Source organism: Hylobates moloch, unplaced genomic scaffold (assembly GCF_009828535.3).
Source record: "Hylobates moloch isolate HMO894 unplaced genomic scaffold, HMol_V3 SCAFFOLD_2, whole genome shotgun sequence".
NCBI lineage: Eukaryota > Metazoa > Chordata > Mammalia > Primates > Hylobatidae > Hylobates > Hylobates moloch.
The window spans coordinates 78,550,631-78,570,280 of NW_026652277.1; positions in this window are offsets into that span (position 1 = coordinate 78,550,631).

Below are 19,650 nucleotides of genomic sequence, written 5' to 3' on the forward strand. Positions count from 1 at the left end.
CAATTCAAGGGACTCCACTAACCTCTATGAAATTAATAAAACACTTAGTGATTAGATTAGGTTGGTGGGCAGCTGAACTCTTCGAGATTTTATCTATAACTCTTTAAGAACTCCAGAATCGGGGCTCTCTGTTCGAATCCAGACTCTGCCACTTAGGAGCTATTCAGTTGATTGTATTAATCAAGTTAACCTCTTTGTACTCTGTGTCCTCCTCTGTGACAGTACATGGGAATCAAAATATCTACCTCAGAGAGTCACTGTGCAGATTTAGCAAGTAAAGCATGGGTGTTATCTGGCATACAGCAGTAAGTACAAAAAAGTAGCTACAATAATAATAACATAACATATAAATTAATATAATATAATAACATTGTTATCATTATTGGCAGTAGTTTTACTGTGGCCCTGTTTTTTAGAGAAGACACAAAGGTTTGCCCACAATAAGTGGTCAGGTCTTGGAACATGACTAGATGATTGCTTCAAAAGAGAGAAGTGTTCTGACTGCTTGTATTATGTCTTCTGAGGCAGAAATTGCTGTTAGTAACAACCATTTTATTTTACATTTTCTATATATTATTAAATCCCTCAGTAGTAGGTAATATTATTGCTATTCTGACATTTTCTTCTCATGGCTTAATTTAAAAGAATCAAAATTATACCCAGCTCAGAGAAGTAAATAACAAATGTTCTCAAGAAGCATCTAAGGCCGGGCGTGGTGGCTCATGTCTGTAATCCCAGCACTTTGGGAGGCCGAGGCGGGTGGATCACGAGGTCCGGAGTTCAAGACCAGCCTGAACAATACAGTGAAATCCTGTTTCTACTAAAAATACAAAAATTAGCCGGGCATGGTGGTGGGAGCCTATAATCCCAGCTACTAGGGAGGCTGAGGCAGGGAACTCCTTGAACCCGGGAGGTGGAGGTTGCAGTGAGCTAAGATCACACCACTGCACTCCAGCCTGGAAGACAGTGAGACTCTGTCTCAAAAAAAAAAAAAAAAAAAAGCATCTGAAACAGGGGTCCCCAACCCCCATGACAGATTCTGGTCCATGGTCTTTAGGAACTGGGTTGCATAGCAGGAGGTGACCAGCAGGCAAGCAAGTGAGCCTTACCACCTGAGCACCACCTTCTGTTGGATTAGTGGTGGCATTAGATTCTCATAGGATCGTGAACCCCATTGCAAACTGTGCATGTGAAGGAGCTACGTTGTGAGCTCCTGATGAGAATCTAACTAATGCCTGATGATCTGAGGTGGAATAGTTTCATCCGGAAACCATTCCTCTCTCTTGTCCATGGAAAAATTGTCTTCCATTAAACTGGTCCCTGGTGCCAAAAAGGCTGGGGACTGCTGATCTAAAAGATGTCCTCATCATAATCACAGATACTCAGTATTGGAGGAGAGATAAAAAGTTCAGTTTGGGTCAATTTTTTCACTATTTACATACACTTAGGGCCTTATACTCTTCCATGCTAAAATTTAAATGCATGCATTAGCTCATTTAATCTATAACAGCCCTATAAGTAAATTGCTATTATAATCCCTATTTATTTATTTATACATTTTTTTGAGATGGAGTCTGGCTCTGTTGCCCAGGCTGGAGTGCAGTGGCATGATCTTGGCTCACTGCAACCTCCACCTCCCAGGTTCAAGTGACTCTCCTGCCTCAGCCTCCCTGGGACTACAGGTGTGCACCACCACACCACGCTAATTTTTTAAATGTTTTTTAGTAGAGATGGGGTTTCACCATGTTGGCCAGGTTGTCCTTGAACTCCTGAACTCAGGTGATCAGCCCACCTTGACCTCCCAGAGTGCTGGGATTACAGGCATGAGCCACTGCGCCTGGCCTATAATCTCATTTTAAAAGATGCCATTATAAGACATCTTTAAACATGAAATTTATTCTCTGAAGTGTCAACATAATAAGAAAGAAAAAAAAGACACTTAGGTTAACTCAAGTCATAAAGGAACTCAAACTTGAACCAAGAGCTATGTGATCTTAAATCTCACTTTAGTCTGCATATCAAATCACCTCCTGGACACGTGAAGCTCAGGGGTCTGAAGTGGGTGTAGAGGCATCCTGGGAAGATTTAATAGGACAACAAAGGTAAGTCACACAATGAGCTCTAAATTCTAGTCTGTCCAAAGCATGCTGCTTTCTTTTTTTTTTTTTTTTTTTTTTGAGAAACAGAGTCTTGCTCTGTCGCCCAGGCTGGAGTGCAGTGGCGCGATCTCGGCTCACTGCAAGCTCCGCCTCCCGGGTTCACGCCATTCTCCTGCCTCAGCCTCCCGAGTAGCTGGGACTACAGGCGCCCGCCACCACGCCCGGCTAATTTTTTTGTATTTTTAGTAGAGACGGGGTTTCACCGTGGTCTCGATCTCCTGACCTCGTGATCCTCCCGCCTCGGCCTCCCAAAGTGCTGGGATTACAAGCGTGAGCCACCGTGCCCGGCCTCAAAGCATGCTGCTTTCTAAAGTTATATTCTAAAATGTTGAGAAAAAATACAAAAAAGGGCAATTTCAGAAAATGTTTTATAGTCCTTCCTCCGAATGACTAACCCTACCTTTTTTCTACATTGCATATTCTTTATCCCAAACATATGCAGAACATGTTGATGTGTTCTCTGATTACAAAGTGTTTTCAAATGATAACGTAATGACTCAGTAGACTTGTGAAATGCAGGCAGAAGAAAATCATTTAAAACCAAAATTGAGGCCGGGCGCGGTGGCTCACGCTTGTAATCCCAGCACTTTGGGAGGCCGAAGTGGGCGGATCACGAGGTCAGGAGATCGAGACCACGGTGAAACCCTGTCTCTACTAAAAATACAAAAAATTAGCCGGGCGTGGTGGCGGGCGCCTGTAGTCCCAGCTACTCGGAGAGGCTGAGGCAGGAGAATGGCGTGAACCCGGGAGGCGGAGCTTGCAGTGAGCCGAGATCGCGCCATTGCACTCCAGCCTGGGCGACAGAGCGAGACTCGGTCTCAAAAAAAAAAAAAAAAAAAAAAAAAAACCAAAATTGACTGTGCTGCTTCTACCTGCTAAGGGAAGTGGTCTAATTCACATCAGACAGGTAAGAGGCAGAGTTCTCTTCCCCTTTTGTAAAAGAATAAGGGGGACAGCAAGCAAAAAATCACTCAATTGTTAGGAAAAAAAATCTAAACCACCCTCTCACCTTCCTTCTCTTTCCCAAGAATTGGTTGCACTACTGAAACCAGAGGAATGCAGGAATTCCACTATTTTGTAAAATAAGTTTGAGCCAAATTTGCTTGAATTTCTAAGACAGGCTACTTTGGTTGATACACGGATTAAACCTAAAAATAAAACCTTTTGAGATAAATTGGGTAGTACAGCCACAGAATCGCGGCCGAGTCAAGGACGGAAATCCTTTTGGTATTGTGTTTAAAAATCATTTTTAATTTTCCCTTCAACGAAGCGAAACTACTCACATGTGTTTAATTGTTCGCTCTGAAAGACTACACAGGCCCTTTACGAAAACGGTTTTTGGCATGAGTAGTGATCTAGTTATAAATCAGTGAAAAATAAACTGTGTCCATAAAAAAGTTACAGAATTTACTCCTGTGCCATTAAATGTTAGTTAACAACGCGATTTTTATTTTATTTATTTATTTATTTATGTTTTTGAGACGGAGTCTCGCTCTGTCGCCCAGGCTGGAGTGCAGTGGCGCGATCTCGGCTCACTGCAAGCTCCGCCTCCTGGGTTCCCGCCATTCTCCTGCCTCAGCCTCTCCGAGTAGCTGGGACTACAGGCGCCCGCCACCACGCCCGCGGAGAGGCTGAGGCAGGAGAATGGCGTGAACCCAGGAGGCGGAGCTTGCAGTGAGCCGAGATCGCGCCACTGCACTCCAGCCTCTCCGAGTAGCTGGGACTACAGGCGCCCGCCACCACGCCCGGCTAATTTTTTGTATTTTTAGTAGAGACGGGGTTTCACCGTGGTCTCGATCTCCTGACCTCGCGATCCGCCCACCTCGGCCTCCCAAAGTGCTGGGATTACAAGCGTGAGCCACCGCGCCCCGCCTACAACGCGATTTTTAAATTGATGTGCCATATTCTACCATATCGATACTCTATTTGATATGGTTCAGTTGCAGACTGCTCTTCCAGGATAAATAGGCAGAAAGGAATTTATCACTGGCTGCAAACCATTAGGTGACTTACAAACTGTTTGGAATTGTAGGGGCAGGCGCTGTGTGAGCGTTTAGGAACAATTTCCATTCTCCAGACATGGCATGGGTAGTCCTGCGATCCAAAGGCAGCACTGTCAGGTGGAAGCGCTAGAAGCCCGAGGCTGCGGTTGGCAGAACAAAGCAGCCTCGGCCTGGGTTGGCGGCATCCAAAAGGGCCGCAGCCGCCCCGCCTCTGCAAATGGCGCATCTGATTGGCGGAGCCCAAACCCTCCAGCAGCCCTCCCCTCGAAGATGTCTGGGAAACGTAGTTTTTACCTTCTAACTTCTAAGGCACGGAAAGCTTATTCGATGTTGATTGTAATGGAAATAGAACTATGTATTAGGATTTGTTTAACCATCCCTTGAGTTTTAAACTTTTTGGTTGTTACGTAATTTTCTTTATAATAAATAAATAAAATAAATTCCCTAAACAATATGAATACTTTTCAAATTTTTGACAATGATTGCAAAATTGCTCTCTTGAAAAGTTATACCTGTTTATACTCCTTCCAACGATCCTTGTTCCATATTGTCAACGATGATTAATACATTAGTCAATGCTTTTGAAAAGGAAAGTGACATTATTTAAAAACTTTGAATTTCTTTGGCTAGTGAGTTTGAAGATTTTAATTCTCACCACAAGTGAATTACAATTAGATTTTTTTTTTTTTTTTTTTGAGATAGAGTCTCACTCTGTCACCCAGGCTGGAGTGCAGTGGCCAATCTCTGCTCACCAGCAACCTCCGCCTCCCGGGTTCAAGAGATTCTCGTGCGTCAGCCTCCAGAGTAGCTGGGATTTGAGGCATACGCCACCACGCTCGGCTAATTTTTTTATTTTTAGTAGAGACGGGGTTTTTGTCCTGTTGGCCAGGCTGGTCTCGAACTCCCGATCTCAGGTGATCCTCTGGCCTCGGCCTCCCCAATTGTTGGGATTATAGGCGTTAGCCCCCGCGCATGGCCACAATTAAGTCTTTAGACGATCTGTTTCCCCAGTATTTCCCAGCAATGCATTTATGAATCATCTGGCATCTAGCATGGTGAGAAACTTAACATGATTGTTCAACCATGTAAAATTATTACTAGTGAAATAAATAACTATGTCCAGTGACCTCTTACTGTAGCTCTGTGTTGGTAGATAGACACTTCTTTTTTGATCTTTCAAGTATATAGTAAAAAAAATGTTCTTTTTACAGTTTTCAATTTTTTTTTTTTTTTTTGAGATGGAGTCTAGCTCTGTCTCCCAGGCTGGAGCGCAGTGGCGTGATCTCGGCTCACTGCAACTTCCACCTCCCTGGTTGAAGCGATTCTCCTGCCTTGGCTTCCCAAGGAGCTGGGATTACAGGCATGCATCACCACGCCTGGCTAATTTTTGTATTTTCTTTAAATTAGAGACAGGGTTTCACCATGTTGGCCAGGCTAGTCTCGAACTCCTGACCTCAAGTGATCTGCCCGCCTCAGACTCCCAGAGTGCTGGGATTACAGGCGTGAGCCACCGCGTCTGGCTAATTTTTCATGTTTTTAGTATAGACGGGGTTTCTCCATGTTGGCCAAGCTGGTCTCAAACTACTGACCTCAAGTGATCCACCCGCCTGGGCCTCCCAAAGTGCCGGGATTACAGGCGGGAGCCACCGCGCCCTGCCTTGTTTCCAAAATTAAACTTAGTTGAAGCCTGTAAGACTTAAAACGGGCCGGGCGCGGTGGCTCACGCCTGTAATCCCAGCACTTTGGGAGGCCGAGGCGGGCGGATCATGAGGTCAGGAGATCGAGACCATCCTGGCTAACAGACGGTGAAAACCCGTCTCTTAAAAATACAAAAAAAAAAGCCGGGCGCGGTGGCTCAAGCCTGTAATCCCAGCACTTTGGGAGGCTGAGGCGGGCGGATCACGAGGTCAGGAGATCGAGACCATCCTGGCTAACACGGTGAAACCCCGTCTCTACTAAAAACACAAAAAATTAGCCGGGCGTGTTGGCGGGCGCCTGTATTCCCAGCTACTCGGGAGGCTGAGGCAGGAGAATGGCGTGAACCCAGGAGGTGGAGGTTGCGGTGAGCCGAGATCGCGCCACCGCACTCCAGCCTGGGGGACAGAGAAAGAAGGTGAGGCAGAGAATGGATAACCGAGGAGTTGCAGTGAGCCGAGTCGGCCATGATCCAGCCTGGGGGACAGGGATCCGTCTCAAAAAAAGGCTTAAAATGAAAGCAAGATTATGTGACTTGATTATGATGCAGCCAAATGAATTTAGCTGCAAATGCTAGACTTGAAATGTAAGTGTAGGCCGGGCGCGGTGGCTCACGCTTGTAATCCCAGCACTTTGGGAGGCCGAGGCGGGCGGATCACGAGGTCAGGAGATCGAGACCACGGTGAAACCCCGTCTCTACTAAAAATACAAAAAAAAAAAAAAAAATTAGCCGGGCGTGTTGGCGGGCGCCTGTAGTCCCAGCTACTCAGAGAGGCTGAGGCAGGAGAATGGCGTGAACCCGGGAGGCGGAGCTTGTAGTGAGCCGAGATCGCGCCACTGCACTCCAGCCTGGGTGACAGAGTGAGACTCCGTCTCAAAAAAAAAAAAAAAAAAAGAAATGTAAGTGTATGAATATACAGCAGTATAATTTTATGAGATCTGGGGGTTACTTGTGCATGGGCCCAGGATTTAGATATCTGGCTACTCACAGTAAGATCCATGGAAGGAAATAAATTCTGTAACGAAGCACTGTATAACTCAAAGAAAGTAGAGAGGCCCAAATGTCCAAAGCTGCCATTTCGCTTGCTGGAATTTGCTGGTGGAGTATCTACCCTTCCCCGAATTAATGAGGCCAAATGAATTCCTGGGAACCCTCAGGCTGTCAGTGTAACACCTCCCAGATCTTTTTTCTCCAGCAGGTGGCATGTACAGCACCATCCTGAAATGGTGATAACTTTATTATTATTATTATCACCATTCATGGGGCTAACCATCTTCCCTTTTCTTCCCAAATAGGTACATGGAGTTTTAGCACAGGCATTAAATGCTGCATGTCACCCAGGCTGGAGTGCAGTGGCGCAATCTCGGCTCACTGCAAGCTCCGCCTCCCGGGTTCACGCCATTCTCCTGCCTCAGCCTCTCCGAGTAGCTGGGACTACCGGCGCCCGCCACCACGCCCGGCTAATTTTTTGTATTTTTAGTAGAGACGGGGTTTCACCGTGTTAGCCAGGATGGTCTCGATCTCCTGACCTCGTGATCCGCCCGCCTCGGCCTCCCAAAGTGCTGGGATTACAAGCGTGAGCCACCGCGCCTGGCTACAGTAAGTTAGTTTCACCCCATCAATGTTTTCTTCATTCACCTTATTTTTTAATAACCACTTTAAAATTTCTATCTTCCTGGGATGAGTCTTTGACTCTCTCTTTTGCCTTTCACTGTTCTCTGATTAATTAACGTAATGTTTTTATTAGCATCTGTGAGACCCATGAGGGGAAACTGAGACCACAAATTTGATAAGGCTTCTTGAACTATTGTTTGAGTCTGCAGGAGTAATGTCACATGGGGTGCCCATATAGAAGGGGCCCCCTTAACCAGAGTATTTACCATGACCTGAGTAATGGACATATTCACTGAGTGAATATTCATGTCCTCGTAAAGCCAGTCACACATGGCTTGCATATGAATTGTAGCAGCTGCCTTATGTAAGGTGTTCCACTTGGCATTTATAGGTGGAGTTCAACAGTCCACCTTCTCTTTTTTTTTTTTTTTTTTTTTTTGAGACGGAGTCTCACTCTGTCGCCCAGGCTGGAGTGCAGTGGTGCAATCTCAGCTCACTGCAAGCTCCGCCTCCTGGGTTCACGCCATTCTCCTGCCTCAGCCTTCGGAGTAGCTGGGACTACAGGCACCCGCCACCACGCCCGGCTAATTTTTTGTATTTTTTTAGTAGAGACGGGGTTTCACCATGGTCTCGATCTCCTGACCTCGTGATCCGCCCGCCTCGGCCTCCCAAAGTGCTGGGATTACAGGCGTGAGCCACCGCGCCCGGCCTCCACCTTCTCAAATAGATCTTATAATGGCTTTTATCCAATCTATCAGAATGGCTGTTCCTTGAGGAATAACCTACGTATCTGGATCATGTATACCCATCTGTGATTGTTCAAACGGTCAGCTGTGGGTCCTATATCAACCCAAACATGCTCTTCACTCTGCAAGATTTAAAACCAAAGACACTGCCCCTACATTTGTATTCTTACAATCCATTTTAGCAATAGTTCCTCAAGAAGCTGATAACACCATTCTACAAAAATGAAACAGTTCCTTCACACTATACTCTCTGGTTTTGTTACCAGCTGTGAATCCGACAGGTCTGCAGCAAACGATTCTTGCCTGCGAGGAGGAAAGAATACATTGGCATGGTTCCAAGGTTTGCATTTCTTCTCCCGATTCTTCCCTTGGGATGGGCTGTCTGCACACACTCTGGTCCGCCAGCACGTGGGGAGGGGCAGCATGCACACTGTGTTTACCGAAGTTGTACACACGCTCATTTGAGGCATTTTCCCTTACCAGTCAAGTGTTCTAGAGGAAGATCATACACCAGCTAAACTCTGCCATTTTGCTTCTTAGTGGGCATGCTTGAGCCTGTTCGCCCAACTCCTGAAATCTTATCAGGAAGCTGCTGATCACCAGTTTCAGGTGTTGTCTATTTACTGGGAGACTGTTTTTCTCTGGCACTGGCTGTGACCAATTATTATTTTAGAGCAACAGTTTAACAACCAACTGACCATCACCTGATGGTTGCCTGGCATTTCCGGATGGGGCCTGGTCCTGTCCTGCTCATGCCTACCTAACTACCTATTCTAATAGTTTAAACAGTTACTTGGTTTTGCCTTTCCTTCACATTGACTGTCTTCCACAGGTTTCAGAGGTACTTTCTACTGTCGCTGCATAATTTTCTCCTTTGTGAGTGACTTTGAGGCTAGTGGCCTAAGCTCAGACATGTCCCCATCTGAACTTGGTCCAACTTAAGTCCTGACGCAGCACCCTATTTTACTTTCATTTTAGCAATTATAAGTAACAATAACCAAAGGACTGAATATTTTGCTTTTTTCTTATTAGTTTGCATTCCCTTTTGCATCCAGTGAACCAATTCCTGGGGAGTTCTATCCATCTCTAAATTCTACTGGTAACTTTCACCTATAGGAACTGATCTCAACACAACTGCAACTTCATATCATGGGTGACCACGATGGTCACCCAGGAATCAAAGATTCCTCATCCCCCCACCCTTTTAGCCTTTCTCTTCCTAAACCACATGTTTCTGTGAGTTTCCCATTTCACTGACATCAATTGTGTAGGCGAACTCTCCCTACGTTTTCTCTCTCCTCTGACAGCACAACAATCGTCAACACAGAATAAGACTTCTATGACCAAATGCATGGAGTTTTTTCCTAACCCACCAAGCGGCAGACACCAGCTGGATGTTCTTTAGTTCCATTCCAATCCTATCTACCCAGAGATAGAGTCAGATTCCACAAACTGAGGGCTCCGTCCCCAAGACTGCCAACTACACACAAACCAGTTGCAAGTCTGGGCCTCTGGAACTTCTGACCGTTGGGCTTCAAGTTGCAGTTCCCATGACCCCTTTTTTGGGCTCAGTTAATTTGCTGGAACAGCCCACAGAACTCAGGGAAATGCTTACATCTACTGGTTTATTGTAAAAGATATAGCAGGCTGGGTGCAGTGGCTCATGCCTGTAATCCCAGCACTTTGGGAGGCCGAGGCAAGCAGATAGCTTGAAGTTGGGAGTTCGAGACCAGCCTGGCCAACACTGCAAAAATGCTGTTTTTCTATTAAAAATACAATAATTGACAAGGCATGGTGGTGTATGCCTGTAATCCCAGCTACTCGGGAGGCTGAGGCAGGAGAATTGCTTGAACCTGGGAGGAGGAGGTTGTAGTGAGGCAAGATCACACCACTTCACTCTAGCCTGGGTGACAGAGCAAGACCCTGTCTCTAAAAAAAAAAAAGTAAATAAAAGATATTACAAAAGACACAGATGAAGAGATGCATAGGGTGAGACATAGGGGAAGGGGCACAGAGCTTCCATGCCATCTCTGGGCACACCAGCCTCCAGGAAACTGACATGTGTTCAGCTATCCAGAAGCTCTGCTACATACATTTTGTTATTCCACCTGAAAACTTGTTTGAAACTAGTTTCATTTATATGCTACAACAGAGACTTGTAGACACAGAAGTAAGTCAAAGTAAATTATGGATGAGAAATATTTGCTAGCCGGGCACGGTGGCTCACGCCTGTAATCCCAGCACTTTGGGAGGCCGAGACGGGCGGATCACGAGGTCAGGAGATCGAGACCATCCTGGCTAACACGGTGAAACCCTGTCTCTACTAAAAACACAAAAAATTAGCCAGGCGTGGTGGCGGGCGCCTGTATTCCCAGCTACTCGGGAGGCTGAGGCAGGAGAATGGCGTGAACCCAGGAGGTGGAGGTTGCGGTGAGCCCAGATCGCGCCACTGCACTCCAGCCTGGGGGACAGAGAAAGACTCCGTCTCAAAAAAAAAAAGAAAAAAAAAAGTTTTCTTCTCATGCTGCACAAGGACATATATTACAAGGTAAGAGAGAATATCTACTTTCTATAAAGCCTGTATACCCTCTTCCTGGAAGAGAGCACTAAGACATAAGGAGAGATCTTTCTATAAACTTCTTTAATATGGGACTTTATTAATTTAATGTATTTATTAATACATTTAATAAATGTTTATGCTTCAACTAAAAGATGGCCAATAGCCAAAGTAAGGAAGAAATAATCAGTAAGGTTTATAATATGCTTTCATTTTTGCCTCTTATCTCAAAATTAATGAAAAGCTTTTCCTTGGCTAGAGTGCTCAGTTCAATAAGCATTTATGTTTTTACTATTTAAAAAAATGATCTCTGTAAGGCTTTATGCTAAAAGATGTCGTAGAAAATGCAAAAACAAAAAATAAACAAATATCTTTCCCCATGAACTAGCACTTGAAACTTCGAGCTTATGTAAATTTTAAAACAGAGTGACAGACTTTTCTGTATTGATATCCCTCATCTAAGAAAAAAAAATGCCTTAAACCTTTGCATACTACCAAATAAGGCATGATTCCACATTTAAGCAATACGTAGTTTTCAACAGAGAAAATAGAGCCTGCTTTATCCGGACTACCCTTGTAAGAGTTTAGAAATCAGATGCTGCTTGAGAACCTGGGGCAAACAAACAGAAAAATAGAATGGATGGTTCCTCGAGAAAAGTTGGTATTTTGCCAAGCTTGCTTTTTTAGAAGTGTTTTCACATTCCTACACTTCTTCAGTGCTTTTAAATGCTGCCTAATGGAGATATTCCATTTTTCCTATTTCTATAAACGTAATTTAAGGAAAAGGGTTCAGCAAATATGTTCCTCAGCCTTGGAGCTCATAGCCGGTCTTTAGTTTTCCATCTCAAGTATTGTGTTCCTCATCCTGCAAACCACATATATGTTTCTAGGTTTGGTAGTGTAAAAGATAGAAAGAGGATCTTTGAGGGCTATTTTAAAAACACTTTAATTATAGAATTACTGTTCTTCAAACTCTCCCTGTTTGTTGTTTTGTTTTGTTCTTGAGACAGTGTCTCACTCTGTGGCCCAGGCTGGAGTGCAGTGGCACAATCTCAGCTCACTGCAGCCTCCACCTTCTCGGTTCAAGCAACTCACCTGCCTCAGCCACCCTACTAGCTGGGATTACAGGCGTACACCACCATGCCCATCTAATTTTTGTACTTTTTGTGGAGACAGGGTTTTGTTGTGTTGCCCAGGCTGGTCTCAGACTCCTGAGCTCAAGTGATCCACCCTCCTCTGCCTCACAAAATGCTAGGATTACAGATAGGAGCCACCACACCTGGCCAACTCCTTTCTTTCCTACATGAGGTCAAGGCCAAATGCTCTCCACTTGGAGGCCTTTTTTGATATCTTGCTAATTCTAGGAGGAGTTTTCTGCTTATTAAAATCCAAAGACATAAACCACATTGCAATTCAAAAGTAGAAAGATAGTAGGATCTGGCTGGGCGCGGTGGCTCATGCCTGTAATCCCAGCACTTTGGGAGGCTGAGGAGGGTGGATCACCTGAGGCCAGGAGTTCGAGACCAGCCTGGCCAACATGGAGAAACCCCGTCTCTACTAAAAATACAGAAAATTGGCAGGCACCTGTAATCCCAGCTACTCAGGAGGCTGAGGTGGGAGAATCGCTTGAACCTGGCAGGCAGACGCTGCAGTGAGCCGAGATCGTGCCATTGCATTCCAGCCTGGGCAACAAGAGCAAAACTCCATCTCAAAAAAAGAAAGGAAAAAAGAGAAAGAAATACACGATCAGTTGGAAAGACACCCTCCTGGCTTCAGATGCACATTGCAAGAGGCAGGGGTGGGGCATGAAGAAAACTCCTCACTCAAGTAAACAAAGCCCATGAGGTTCACTAGTCACCACAGGAACCTCTGTAGCCAAGATCTGTGATGACAGCTAAGTTTACAGGTATCACAATATCAGCTATCACCATGGAAAAAGGATTATTTCACTGTCACAGCTCATTAAGAGACAGGCTTGTTATGAGATTTTAGCTTAGATTTTTATTTAAGATGTTTGGATTTTTTTAAATTATTATTTAGATATCTGTATCTGAAAAAATTATCAAATACTAAATTAATAAACTAATATGCTGTTTGAGAAAAACAGATTTTCATATCATTTTAATTGCTGCTTTTGTACTAAATAGAATTGATCTTGTTTTCCTTAAAACGGTGCATGCTAATGTAATTGTTACGATGATTATCAGTTTCAATTTTTGTCACTACAAGTTACCTGTTCCAGTACTCTTCCTTTTAAAGATTTCTCAGTTGTATTATCTGTTAATTCTTATAAACTTTTTAATCATTTCATCAAGACTTCTCTTAGAACAAACATCTAATTTATTTGTTTTACCAAAATATATTCCAGATTATCTTAGGTTAAATATAAATATACAAACAAGCACCAGAAACAACTGGAAGAAACCATAATTGAATATTCATCTCATCTCTAGGTAGAGAAAGAATTTCTAAGCATGAAAAGCAAAAGAAGAAACAAAATGAAAAGACAGATAGATGTGACTGTTCTTGGCCTTTCCCTTTTTCCTACATTCGTTTTACTAGCTAGGTAATCCTGGATGAGATACTTGCCTTTTCTGTTCCTTTGTGTCCTCTTCTATACAGCTGAGAAATAAACTCAATCATGATGAGATTATGGAATATCAACTGCATGAACTATTAGGCAGACATTTAAAAACACATTAAAGAAGTATAGAAATAAAAAATCCTTTCTGTGATCTAAATAGATTTAGAAGTTTGTTTTGCCAAGGTTAAGGACATGCCAGGAAGGAATGAACATGGAATAACAGAAGCAGTCTGTGGTCTATGCCTTTCTCCAAGGATGAATTTGCAGGCTTCAATATTTAAAGAGGAAAAGCCGGCTGGAGGGGAAAAAGGGAGAGTATGGTAATTCACAAGGTGCAGAGGAAAATGAACAAGTAGGGGAATTGTCAATTAAGTACTTATCTTGGGCTCAGTAAATCGGCACTTTACATAAAATAAGGTGAACGTAGAGTAGCAGTCAGTGGAGATGTTTAACTTTTATCTGTAGCGATCTGCTTAGGAACAAAAGGAAAGGCAGGACTCATCTTTCAGCTTGATTTTTTTCTTTTTTGGCATAGTGAATTAAGGTCCCAAGTTTTTCTTTTTCATTCACACTAAATCAATATTTCTATGGTCTTTCTCAATTTTAATGTTGTGTGTTGTTTCAAAATAACTGAGCTTATATATATACAGGAAATTCCTATCTTTTATTTTCATTTTGAGAAATATTTGATCGAAGTGAAATTAATAGAGAAAAAAATTTGTGGATGACTAGTTATAAGAACATAAGAAAGTAGCTACCAGATTATAATTATTGCTGCAGTTCTTAAAGGGAAAAATGCTTTAATGGTCTCTCCTAAGTTACTGCATTATGTTCTTTCTGAGGAAAAACTTCAAAGCACACAGTATACACCTAAGGCAACAACCCTCAAAAATCCCTTTGAGTTATGAAGTGCCAAGCCAACTGCATCATGTTGGTGGAATATTAGAATTTGGCCACTTGGTGTCATTGTTGTAGGAGTTATTAAGAAATTATTTTAGGCAGATAGAGAGGAAAAGGAGTCCTTGGGAAGTTTTCATTTTTAAAGCAGCTCTTAGAGCCAGGCCGGAAACCTTTGATATGCAAATGTAATCCAGTATAAACTGGGTCCACCCAAACATGGGTATTCCCACTGCCATCTTGACCTTGCCCCACACTTCCTGGCAACATGGCGGACCTCACATATCCCCACGTGTGTAGAACATCATGGTGCCCTGCATTTGCATATTAAAAGGCTAGGGTGAGAGGGCCAGCTTTTTCCTGGGCTACATGAATGACATGCTTTGTCAAATCAATCCCCTGAGCCCTATACAAATCAGACACTGCCTCCTCCAGCCTCTGTATATAAACCCGGCTGGTAACCCTGCCAGATGGGGTTCCCTCTCTCGGCTTTGGAGCCCCCTCCCTCTGTCTCTGTACAGGGCAGCCTCTTCCTTCTGCCTTCTCTTTTCTTTCTTGCCTATTAAACTTTCCGCTCCTTAAAACCACTCCACGTGTGTCAGTGTCGTTTTATCTAAACCAGCATGAGGACCAAGAACCTGGTGTTCCTCCACTCACTGGCGCTGTATCATCATCATGACAACGTTCAAACATTTTAACAATGTGCATATTAATAACTGGTCACCTGCATAATTCCCCTAGAAATCTGCCTACTAATCTCACCACTCACAGAAGCAGTTGTGAAACTGTTGATGTGTGTAGTTATTTCTAAAAAGCCCCAAGTCAGATATTAATTATAGTATAATGGTGGGTGGATGCATATAATTTGGGATTTTAAACTCAGAGATACTTATCTAAAAACTCCATGACAACGAAACTTTGTCAGTGATGCTTTCACACATGCAAGGAAGATTCAACTACCTGGTGAATGGAGGGTGTAGTCACCTCAAAAATAAGCTGCGTTATGCTTTGATTGCAAAGGCCTGGGGTAAATGCTAAAAAAAAAATTGTTCCTCTTCGGCTTTCTTTTCTTTGTTTTTAGTGCTGTAAATGCTGAGCAGCCTCATTCACAGTAGTCAGAAAATTTGATCTTTGGCATTGAAATTGAAATAGTTTCTCATTTTCAGGAAGCAAAGAATCTCATTTATCCAAGGGAGAGGCAGTCACTTTTCTGTGGACTGGTAAATCCCTTCCATGTTTACCTGGGAAAGACCTCTTGGAAGTTGTACTTTTGTACTTTTTTAGCTAAAATTGTCAGTTGAAAATATGATGTGACTTAGAAATCTTTTCCGTGCTATTACAGTAGTGTCATTGACTCATTTCTAAGAAACTAGCATGAAACTCTTATCTGAGGAGCCATTACTTTTTATTACTAAGTTGGGCAGGTTTTGAAACTAGCGACGTGGAGCGACAATATCTGAAGTGTAAGTCAGTCCTCTTTATTGTTCCAAATAAAGGTTTAAAGCTTATAAATATTATGTGATCTAACACAATGGAAGGAGGGAAAGAGAGAGAGAGAGAGAATGGCTTTGTAGACCAAATTGTGAGCATTAAGCTAGATATAATAGAGCTGCTGATCAGATCTAGCTCTTCATATGAGACTTCCACAGGCATAAATACTAATTGGGATGGAGTCATCTGCTAAATAATGACCATCCTTCATCCAGACTTTAAAGACTGACAATTTCTAAAGTCCCTCAAATATGTTTTAATATTCATCTCTCGGCGGGGCATGGTGGTTCATGCCTGTAATCCCAGCACTTAGGGAGGCCGAGGCAGGTGGATCACCTGAGGTCAGGAGTTCGAGACCAGCCTGGCCAACATGGTAAAAACCCATCTCTACTAAAAACACAAAAATTGGGCCGGGCACGGTGGCTCACGCTTGTAATCCCAGCACTTTGGGAGGCCGCGGCGGGCGGATCACGAGGTCAGGAGATCGAGACCACGGTGAAACCCCGTCTCTACTAAAAATACAAAAAAATTAGCCGGGCGTGGTGGCGGGCGCCTGTAGTCCCAGCTACTCGGAGAGGCTGAGGCAGGAGAATGGCGTGAACCCGGGAGGCGGAGCTTGCAGTGAGCCGAGATTGCGCCACTGCACTCCAGCCTGGGTGACAGAGCCAGACTCTGTCTCAAAAAAAAAAAAAAAACAACACAAAAATTAGCCAGGCATGTTGGTGGGTATCTGTAATTCCAGCTACTTGGGAGGCTGAGGCAGGAGAATCGCTTGAATCCTGGAGGCAGAGGTTGCAGTGAGCCGGGTTCACGCCGTTCCACTCCAGCCTGGGCAACAAGACTGAAACTTGGTCTCAAAAAACAAACAAAACAAATATTCATCTCTCCTCCTTGCTCTGCAAATTGTAGCTCTCTGAGGTCCTTCTCTACTCTGCAGACTAAATTAGCCACTTCCTTCTCTTTGTATGCAGAATACCTTATAGATTCTTCTACTGTAATCACAGCTAATGCATATAATGCTTACTCTATGCCAGCCATTGTTCTAGGTTCTTTTTTCTTTTTTTTTTTTTTTTTTTGAGACGGAGTCTCGCTCTGTTGCCCAGGCTGGAGTGCAGTGGCACAGTCTCGGCTCACTGCAAGCTCCGCCTCCCGGGTTCATGCCATTCTCCTGCCTCAGCCTCTCCGAGTAGCTGGGACTACAGGCACCCGCCACCGCGCCCGGCTAATTTTTTGTATTTTTAGTAGAGACGGGGTTTCACCATGGTCTCGATCTCCTGACCTCGTGATCCGCCCGCCTCGGCCTCCCAAAGTGCTGGGATTACAGGCGTGAGCCACCGCGCCCGGCTCTTTTTTGTTTTTTTGAGACGGAGTCTCGCTCTGTGCCCAGGCTAGAGTGCAGTGGCGCAATCTCAACTCACCGCAACCTCTCCCTCCTGCGTTCAAACTATTCTCCTGCCTTAGCCTCTCGAGGAGCAGGGATTACAAGCATGTGTCACCACCCCCAGCTAATTTTTGTATTTTTAGTAGAGATGGAGTTTCGCCATGTTGGCCTGACTGGTCTGGAACTCCTGACCTCAGGTGATCCACCCACCTTGGCCTCCCAAACTGCTGGGATTACAGTCGTGAGCCACTGTGCCTGGCCTGTTCTAGGTTGTTTACATAGATTAACTCATTTAAACTTCAAGTAATTCCAGAGGTAGTTTCTCTTACTATCCTCATTGAGGCACACAAATTTTACATAACTTTTCAAAGGTTACCCATCCAGGCCAGGCACAGTGGGGTGGCTCACTCCTGTAATCCCAATACTTTGGGAAGCCAAGATGGGAAGATTGCTGGAGCCCAGGAGTTCAAGACCAGCCTGGGCAACATAGTGATACCTACAAAAAATTTAAAAATTAGCCAGGCATGGTGGTGCACACCTGTGGTCCCAGCTACTTGGAAGGCTGGGCTAGAGGATTACTTGAGCCCAGGAGGTCAAGGCTGCAGTGATCTGTGATTCTGCCACTGCATTCCAGCCTGGACAACAGAGTGAGACATTGTCTCATAAAGAATAAAGTACGGCCAGGCGCAGTGGCTCACCCCTGTAATCCCAGCTCTTTGGGAGGCTGAGGTGGGCAGATCACAAGGCCAGGAGTTCAAGACCAGCCTGGCCAACATGATGAAACTCTGTCTCTACTAAAGATACAAAAATTAGCTGGGTATGGTGGCGCGGGCCTGTAATCCCAGCTACTTGGGAGGCTGAGGCAGAGGAATCACTTGAACCCGGGAGGCGGAGCTTGCAGTGAGCCAAGATTGCGCCACTGCACTCCAGCCTGGGCGACAGAGCGAGACTCCGTCTCAAAAAAAAAAAACAAAAAAATACTACTTAACTTTTCTTTGTTTCTGGGTTTTATTCTGTATGGAAGAAATAGTTATTCATTTCCACTTTTCCATCTATTTCTTCACTAATGATCCTATATAGGATACACTCTGCTTTCTAACAATTCCTTTTTATATAATCCCCTTTCTTTTCTGACATTCCAACAGATAAAATTCAGACTTACAAGTATTATTTATTAATAATATAGATTTATTTATTCTACCTAACATAATTTATTCTGCATCATATTTTTGCATATGACAGTTACTGTTTTTGCCATGCTAAGACTTGCTAGCTGCTATAAACAACCATCCCAAAATCAGTGACTTCACAAAACGAAGTCACAGTCCAAAGTTGGCGAGACAGCTCTCTTCAGCAATTCTTTTCCAAGTGTTGACCAGAGAAGTTCCACTATCTCAGGATCCTTTACTGAGAGACAGGGAGAGATTTGTTAAAGGATATAAAATTACAGCTAGATAGGAGGAATAACTTATAATAATCTATACTACTGTAGGATGACAGTAGTTAACAGTAATATATAGTTTCAAATAGCTAGAAGGAAGATATTGAACATTCCCAACACAGAGAAATGATAAACGTTTGAGCTGATAGATATGCAACTCTCCCTGATCTATTACACATTATATGTATGGAAACATCACTATGTGCATGAACATGTACAATAGTCATAAGACAGTAGAGTGAGTACATGAATGATTGTGAAGAAATTTAAAGAGCCAAGTTTGGAAGTGGCACCAATGAGTTTTGCTCACATTCTATTTCTCAGTCATATGATTGCAATCTAACTCCAAGAGAGGCTTTGAACTATAGCAGTTTCCATCTGCCCGAACAGTAGAAATAAGATTGGTGAGCATCTAGGCGGTCTCTGCCACAGTCCTCCTTTCTGGCCATGCATCATCCCTTTTATTTATTGTCCCACACATGGAACATATTCACCCCATCACTGACCCAAAACTCTTAATCACTGACTGCATCAGCCCAAAATTTAGGCTCTTCAGTTGATATTCAGCCCTTTCTATCTAGATGTGATGCCCCGGCCTCCGGAGACCTATGAACTAAAAAGACAAGTAAATACATATCTAATTACAATGGTGGAGCAGGGTTACAATTACCACAATAAACGCTTCCATTCAGAAGGGGAAAAAGAAACACAGCAATTGGTTTGGGGCAATTTTAAAATCCCATTGGGCAGACATTGCCTTGGTGACAGGAGAAATTCTTGATTGGGCACTGTTTATGTTTTCTGGAGAGAGTTCTTTTATGCAATGTCCTCACCCTCTGGAAGGTATGCCCCTCTCTGTTATTCTCCTTGACCACATCTGCAGTGGGAACTGGGGCACATGCCCTTTTTGGCAGCTATATGAATGTAAAAGCCTACTGCCTACTGCCTGCCACCTGTTTGAAGGTTTAGGACATGCAGGCTGTGTTAAATTCTGATATCCTAAGTGTTTTTTTATTGCAATTTCATGACTCCATTGGCAAAATCATTTATTCAAAACTTTATATTCTTCTATCTGTTTGTT